Here is an 8,787-nt window from a genome sequence, read left to right as displayed (position 1 = left end):
GAGGAGTGCATCCACATACCCTTGTAGATCGCGAGCGGAAGCGTTCAAGAGAACGGGGTTGATGGAGTCATACTCGTCGTGATCCAAATCACCGATGATCCTAGCGCCGAACGGACAGCACCTCCACGTTCAATACACGTATGGTTGGGGAAGACGTATCCTACTTCTTGATCCAGCAAGGGGGAAGCAGAGGTTGATGGAGATCCAGCAGCATGACGGCGTGGTGGTGGAAGCAGTGGCGATCTCGGCAGGGCTTCGCCAAGCTCAGCGAGAGGGAGCCGTGTTACGGGGGGAGAGGGAGGCGCCAGGGGCTTGGGTACGCAGCCCTCCCTCCCCCCTCTTTATATAGGGGCCCTGGGGCGGGCGCCGGCCCCCTAGAGATCCAATCTCAAGGGGGGGCGGCGGCCAAGGGGGGAACTTGCCCCCCAAGTCAGGTGGGGCGCCCCCCACCCCCAGGGTTTCCAACCCTAGGCGCGGGGGGAGGCCCAAGGGGGGAGCACCAGCCCACCAGGGGCTGGTTCCCTTCCCACTTCAGCCCATGGGGCCCTCCGGGATAGGTGGCCCCACCCGGTGGACCCCCGGGACCCTTCCGGTGGTCCCGGTACAATACCGGTGACCCCCAAAACTTTCCCGATGGCCAAAACTGGACTTCCTATATACAAATCTTTACCTTCGGACCATTTCGGAACTCCTCGTTACGTCCGGGATCTCATCCGGGACTACGAACAACTTTCGGGTTACCGCATACTAATATCTCTACAACCCTAGCGTCATCGAACCTTAAGTGTGTAGACCCTACGGGTTCGGGAATCACGCAGACATGACCGAGATAGCTCTCCGGCCAATAACCAACAGCGGGATCTGGATACCCATGTTGGCTCCCACATGTTCCATGATGATCTCATCAAATTAACCACGATGTCGAGGATTCAAGTAATCCCGTATACAATTCCCTTTGTCAATCGGTACGTTACTTGCCCGAGATTCGATCGTGGTATCCCAATACCTCGTTCAATCTCGTTACCGGCAAGTCACTTTACTCGTACCGTAATGCATGATCTCGTGACCAACCACTTGGTCACATTGAGATCATTATGATGATGCATTACCGAGTGGGCCCAGAGATACCTCTCCGTCATACGGAGTGAAAATCCCAGTCTCGATTCGTGTCAACCCAACAGACGCTTTCGGAGATACCTGTAGTATACCTTTATAGCCACCCAGTTACGTTGTGATGTTTGGTACACCCAAAGCACTCTTACGGTATTCGGGAGTTACACGATCTCATGGTCTGAGGAAATGATACTTGACATTAGAAAAGCTCTAGCAAACGAACTACACGATCTTGTGCTATGCTTAGGATTGGGTCTTGTCCATCACATCATTGTCCCAATGATGTGATCCCGTTATCAATGACATCCAATGTCCATGGTCAGGAAACCGTAACCATCCATTGATAAAAGAGCTAGTCAACTAGAGGCTCACTAGGGACATGTTGTGGTCTATGTATTCACACATGTATTACGATTTCCGGATAACACAATTATAGCATGAACAATAGACAATTATCATGAACAAGGAAATATAATAATAACCATTTTATTACTGCCTCTAGGGCATATTTCGAACACTCCCTACTTACTGTCACTCGACTAACAAGAGAATCACTCGACCTCTTGAAGACCAGAAGTTACTCAGCGTACAACAGACACGCATTCACTCCGTAGTCTTTAAGGCCATTAATAACACTTAAGGCTAGCGTTACCAGTAATGCCAACCCTTTATGTACATTTACTCCCTTGTAATGCAGAGCGGGAGAGGTCCTGGCGAACTCTGTATAATCCACCCTCCTCCTCTGGCAGAAGGGTTCGCACCCCCTGTAATATCACACACATAATCCAATTGACCGCCTCCGGGCACCGAGACGTAGGGCTGTTACTTCCACCGAGAAGGGCCTGAACTCGTAAAACCCATGTGTACACCTTCGCCATACCTGAGATCTTGACTCTCCATACCTACCCTCCTTTCTACTGTCAGACTTAGAACCACAACAGTTGGCGCCCACCGTGGGGCAGGTGTCTTAGTGACTTGTTGGTGAAGTTGCAAGTTTTTCCGATCATCATCATGGTTTCCGGCGGCGAGTTGGTTGAGGGCCGCGAGATCCGTCTCGGCGCGCTCGTTTTCGTCGCTGACGACTCGGCATGGCTTCAGGAAGCTCCGCTTGACGTTGAGGCACTCCCCGTCCGAGGGGCGACGCACTTTCGCGCGTGCGTTCGTGGCATCCTTCTTCGGCAAGCGTCGACCTAGTATCAGTCGGCTCCGATGGCGTCTTCCCTCCTCGCTGTTCGCCACCGCAAGCGATCCGGTCGGTCGCAGCTTCAGAAGTGGGTGAAGCATGTGGTGGCTCGGCGTTCGGCTACCCATCAAGTCGCGGCAATCGAGCCCGACGAAACTCTCCACGGCCTGTTCGATCTGTTGACTGGCTCCACGGAGACTACATCTGAGTGCGATAGCAGCGATCCTGCGGCTAAAGTCCTGATGGTCGATGGTCCGCGTGGCCCACCTGGTTTTCGCCGCGAGGACGGCAAAGATGCTGGCGGTGATCCGTCACGGGTCCAAGAGGAGTATCATCCCGAACCTCTCTCTTCGCAGCAGAGAGAGGAACTTCGTCGTTGCAACATGGACGCACTTCACGCGCCCATCGTGGGAGAAACTCCCGAGGCTCGGGCCTTGGAGGAGGCACGCTTGGCTAATTTGGCTGAGCGCACTCAACTGGAGAACTTGCAGCGCGCTCTCGACGAGCGAGCTCGGGAGCGAGTCCCAGAGTCCAGTCGACGGCAGCTTTTCCCGCCTCCACCTAAGGTATACCGTACTCCGATTCAGAACCTCACAGCTGCGGCCCGAATTGCAGAGTTGATTCAACCTTCCCAGTTAGAGGCTGGCTGAGGGTTGGAGCAGATCCGGGCCTTGCTCCAAGCAGCATGAGAGCAGAATTCTGCAGTGTCTCAGTCGCGGAATAGGATACACAGCAGACCCGTGGTAGCGGATACAGTTCAGTCGGCCCATAGCCCAAGATCGCCCCCACGGCGAGAAGGCTGTGGGCAGTATGATCGACAGTTCGACCGCGACAATCATTGTCGAGTGCCAACGCCTCCTCCGAGGAGTGCGTCGTACGTGCCTCGGCAGAACAATGACAGACGCCATCACAGGGACGAGCGCAGAGCTCCAGTCGACCCAAGAGAACCGGGCTTCGACGCGAGATCCATTCTCGTCCAAGGCCTGGTCGACCGGAATAGATCACATAGAGAAGACCTGGGCAGAGATCATCCGATTGGCAGTAGGTTACATGTTTCGGGCCCAGAGTGTTTTAGCAGAGACATCAGGGCAGCAGTGATTCCTCCCAACTTCAGATTGGCAACAGGAGTCAGTAAGTTCACCGGAGAATCCAAGCCTGAAACCTGGCTTGAGGATTACCGAGTGGCTGTGCAGATTGGAGGCGGAAACGATGAGATAGCAATGAAGCATCTCCCCCTTATGTTGGAAGGGTCGGCCCGAGCGTGGTTGACTCAGGTGGATCCAGGCAGTATACACAGTTGGGAAGAGCTATCTCGGGTGTTCGTAAGAACCTTTGAGGGCACGTGCAAGCGGCCAGCGGGGTTGCCCGAGTTGCAGCATTGTGTGCAGAAGCCGAATGAGACTTTGAGGGAATTCATTCCGAGGTGGACCACTTTGCATCACACCGTTGAGAATGTATCAGAGCATCAGGCAGTGTGCATTTTCAAGGAAGGCGTCAAGTATCGAGAGTTGGTTTTGAAATTCGGTCGGACTGGGGATATGACTTTGACCCGGATGATGGAGATAGCCACCCTGTATGCTAACGGAGAAGAAGAGGATCGACTCCGTAGTGGGAAGAGTAAACCAGTCGGTCAAGAGGCCGGAGGGGGTGGCTCCAGTCGGAAACAGAAGCGTAAAGCCGAGCCAGCGGCACCCGATGAGATTGCGGCAGTGGCTCAAGGAAAGTTTAAGGGAAAACCTAAGGGGCCCTGGCCCCCTAAGAAGGTAAAGGATCAAGCAGGAAATGATGTGCTGGATTTGCCGTGTCACATCCACACGAAGAAAGATGAAGAAGGTAATCTGATTTACCCAAAGCATACCACTCGACAATGTCGACTCCTAATCCAACAGTTCCGGGAGAAACAGCCCAGTGAGAAGGAGAAAGAGTCGGACAGACATGAGGAGGAAGAGGAAGATGACGGTTACCCCAAGGTCAATTCCACTCTCATGATTTTTGCTGATGTTGAGAGCAAGAGTCGGTTGAAGGTCATCAACAGAGAGGTCAATATGGTTGCTCCGGCGACGACGACCACGTACCTGAAATGGTCCCATACAGCCATCACATTCGACCAGTCAGACCATCCTGCTCGCGTAGTCACCCCCAGGAGGCAAGCGCTGGTGGTCGACCCAGTGGTCGGTGGCACTCGACTGACTAAAGTCCTGATGGATGGTGGTAGTGGCCTGAATATCTTATATGTTGAAACCTTGAAGGGAATGGGCATCCTGATGTCCAAGCTTAACAAGAGCAATATGAGCTTTCGCGGTGTTATCCCCGGAAAGAAAGCTGAGTCACTTGGTCAGATCACTCTCGACGTGGTTTTCGGTGACTCCAAGCATTACTGGAAAGAAAAGTTGACATTTGAAGTTGTGGATTTCCAGAGTGCTTATCACGCCATCCTGGGGAGGCCGGCATACGCACGTTTCATGGCTCGACCGTGTTATGTGTACCTCAAGCTGAAGATGCCTGGCCCCAAAGGTGTGATCACAGTCACTGGCAATCGGCAGAAAGCAGAAGAATGTTTCCAGAAAGGTTCCAAAATTGTCGATGCACAGATGGCAGCGGTTGAATTCCAAGAGTATCAGAAGAGTGCAGATCCGAGCGATTTGCTCCAAGCCAAGAAGCCTGCTACAGACTCTGCATTTCAGTCAACTGGTGAAACGAAGCCAATTCATATTCACCCGACTGATCCCAATGCTGCACCGACTCATATATCAACAACGCTCGACAGCAAATAGGAAGAAGTGCTCATCCAGTTCCTCCGTGAGAACTGGGACATCTTCGCATGGAAACCCTCTGACATGCCAGGTGTACCCAGAGAACTGGCTGAGCACCTTTTGCGCGTCGACCCCAAGGCAAAACCCGTCAAAGAGCACCTTCAGCGGTCCACCGTTCAGAAGAGAAAAGCAATCAGCGAAGAAGTGGCTCGTCTGTTGGCAACAGAGTTCATCCATGAAATCTACCACTCCGAGTAGTTTGCCAATGTCGTCATGGTCCCCAAGAAGGACAATTCACTTTGCATGTGCATTGATTTCAAGCATATCAATCGGGCCTGCCCGAAAGATCACTTCCCTCTCCCCCGTATCGATCAGATTGTTGACTCGACTACGGGGTGTGAGCGCTTGTCTTTCTTAGATGCGTATTCCGGGTATCATCAGATCCGACTGTATGGCCCCGATGATATAAAAACAGCCTTCATCACCCCATTTGGGTGCTTTTGCTATGTCACCATGCCATTCGGTCTTAAAAATGCTGGAGCCACATTCATGAGAATGATCCAGAAGTGCCTGCTCACCCAAATCAGTCGGAATGTGGAGGCGTGCATGGATGACATCGTGGTCAAGTCTCGCAAAGGTTCTGACCTATTGACTGACATCACAGAAACCTTTGCCAACCTAAGAAGGTACAATATCAAGCTTAATCCGTCAAAGTGCACATTCGGAGTTCCAGGAGGAAAGTTGCTCGGTTTTCTCGTTTCCGAACGAGGGATCGACGCCAATCCAGAAAAAGTTGATACCATTCTCCAAATGAAACGTCCCGTGCGAGTGCATGACGTTCAGAAGATGACTGGTTGTTTGGCCGCCTTGAGTCGATTCATTTCTCGTCTCGGTGAAAAGGCCTTGCCTCTTTACCGACTGATGAAGAAATATGATAAGTTCGAGTGGACTGAAGAAGCTGATGCAGCGTTTGTAGAGCTCAAAGCCCTGCTTTCCACCCAGCCGGTGCTCGCTGCCCCAATCAGCAAAGAGCCTTTACTGCTTTACATTGCATCCACTGGACATGTTGTCAGTACAGTACTCATGGTCGAGCGAGAAGAGGAAGGAAAAGCTTACAAGGTTCAACGCCCAGTTTATTATCTCTCTAAAGTTTTGACTCCATCCAAGCAACGATATCCTCATTATCAGAAGCTTGTCTATGAAATATACATGACCATGAAGAAGGTTGCACATTACTTCTCTGGTCACTCTATTATGGTCGTTAGCGACGCACCGTTGTCTGAGATCCTAAACAACAGGGATGCAACTGGTCGTGTGGCAAAATGGGCGATTGAACTCCTTCCACTGGACATCAAGTTTGAAGCAAAGAAATCTATCAAGTCCCAAGCAATCGCGGATTTCCTTGCCGAGTTGAGCAGCAACTACCGACTCAAGTTCACTCAGAACATTGGACTATGTTCTTCGATGGCTCCAAGACGCTGAACAGATCAGGTGCTGGAGTAGTATTGGTGTCCCCCCGTGGAGATAAGCTTAACTATGTTCTCCAGATCCATTTTGATTCCTCCAATAATGAAGCGAAATATGAAGCACTTTTATACGGGTTACGTATGGCCATTTCACTCGGCGTCCTTCGCCTCATGGTATACGGCAACTCAGATTTGGTGGTTAATCAGGTGATGAAGGAATGTGATGTCAGAAGTCCAGCCATGACTAGCTACTGCAATGCGGTTAGGAAGCTGGAGCTTCACCGTGTACCCCGATTGAAAAATCAAGCTGCAGATGAGTTGGCGAAGATAGGTTCAAAGAGAGAGGCCATTCCCCGCAATGTGTTCCTGGAACATATTCATTCACCTTCAGTTCAGGAGGATCCCTTCACTGAAGAGTCGCCACATCCCAAGAGTGCCACGGATCCGACCGAAGTCGAAATCGCAGCCGTAGTCGACTTGATCATGGAGGTTTTGGTCATTACTCCCGACTGGACAGTGCCATACATTGCATACATTCTTAGCAAAGAACTTCCGGAGGATGAAGAAGAGGCTCGACAGTTCATCTGGCGATCTAAGGCCGTTACGGTGATAAAGGGGCAGCTGTTCAGAGAAAGTGCAACTGGAGTCTGCCAGAAGTGCATCACGCCAGAAGAAGGTCAAGTGATCCTCAATGATATTCACTCGGGAACCTGCGGTCACCATGCGTCCTCTCGAACCATCATGGCCAAAGCATATCGAGTCGGGTTTTACTGGCCGCGGGCCAACGAGATGGCTAAGGAAATAGTGGACAAGTGTGAAGGTTGTCAGTTTTACTCCAACATGTCTCATAAACCTGCGTCAGATCTGAAAACAATTCCACTTGTCTGGCCTTTCACCGTCTAGGGACTGGACATGGTTGGACCTCTAAGGACAGGTAGGAGTAGATTTACTCACGTGCTGGTAGAAGTCGACAAGTTCACCAAATGGATCGAAGCCAAGCCCATCAAAAGCCTTGAAGCAAGCACAACTGTGAGTTTCATCAGAAAACTTATATTCAGATATGGCGTCCCGCACAGCATCATCACGGATAACAGCTCAAACTTCGATTCTGAAGAATTCAGAGCCTTTTGTGCCTCCCAAGGCACGAGAGTCGACTACGCTTCAGTCGCTCATCCTCAGTCGAATGGACAGGCCGAGCGGGAAAATGGATTGATTCTCAAAGGATTGAAACCTCGATTGATGCGTGACCTGAAACATGCAGCAGGAGCTTGGGTCGACGAGCTCCCATCCATACTGTGGGGGTTGAGGACAACCACCGGTCGACTGGAAGGACTCCATTCTTCTTACTCTACGGAGCTGAAGCCGTACTCCCCAGTGATTTGCTCCACAATGCACCTCGAGTCGAGCTCTTCTCAGAAGAAGAAGAAGCAGAACAAGCTCAGCAAGATGCAGTCAATCTCATAGAAGAAGAAAGAGAGATGGCCTTGATCCAGTCGACCATTTATCAGCAAGACTTCGTCGATTTCATGCTAGAAACATGAGAGGTCGGGCTTTTCAAGAAGGAGACCTGGTTCTTCGAGTGGACTAGCAGAGACCTCACAATCTTGCTCCTGCTTGGGAAGGCCCTTTCGTCATCACCAAGGTGCTCCACAACGGAGCATACCGTCTCTTCAATGTCGAACATAATAAAGATGAGCCACGTGCCTGGAATGCGGATTTGCTCCACCCTTTCTATTCTTAAATATCTAGACTGATGAGATGTAATAAGAAATACCTTTTAGTTTGGCTATCAAAAGACATAATTTACTTTTCTTCTGAATGATTGTTGTTTATTTCTTTTGTACGTATTACCTTAGCTGTGAATCTGTTTCGCCTAAGATGAAGTGATAAAAATCCTACCGAGTGGTGAATCTGCCTCTCACTCGGAGGCTTAGCTGCAGCCCAGTGCTCGCCTAAGTGATAAAAATCCTACCGAGTGGTGAGTCCGCCTCCCGCTCAGGGGCTTAGCTGCAGCCCAGTGCTCGCCTAAGTGATAAAAATCCTACCGAGTGGCGAGTCCGCCTCCCGCTCGGGGGCTTAGCTGCAGCCCAGCGCTCGCCTAAGTTTGAAAAATCCTACCGAGTGGTGAGTCCGCCTCCCACTCGGGGGCTTAGATGCAGTCCAATACTCGCCTAAGTTTGTAAAATCCTACCGAGTGGTGAGTCTGCCTCCCGCTCGGGGGCTTAGCTGCAGTCCAGTACTCGCCTAAGTTTGTAAAATCCTACTGAGTGGC

The sequence above is a fragment of the Triticum dicoccoides genome, chromosome 3B (assembly GCF_002162155.2).
Source record: "Triticum dicoccoides isolate Atlit2015 ecotype Zavitan chromosome 3B, WEW_v2.0, whole genome shotgun sequence".
In the NCBI taxonomy this organism is placed as follows: domain Eukaryota; kingdom Viridiplantae; phylum Streptophyta; class Magnoliopsida; order Poales; family Poaceae; genus Triticum; species Triticum dicoccoides.
Note: the sequence above shows the minus strand (reverse complement) of the source record.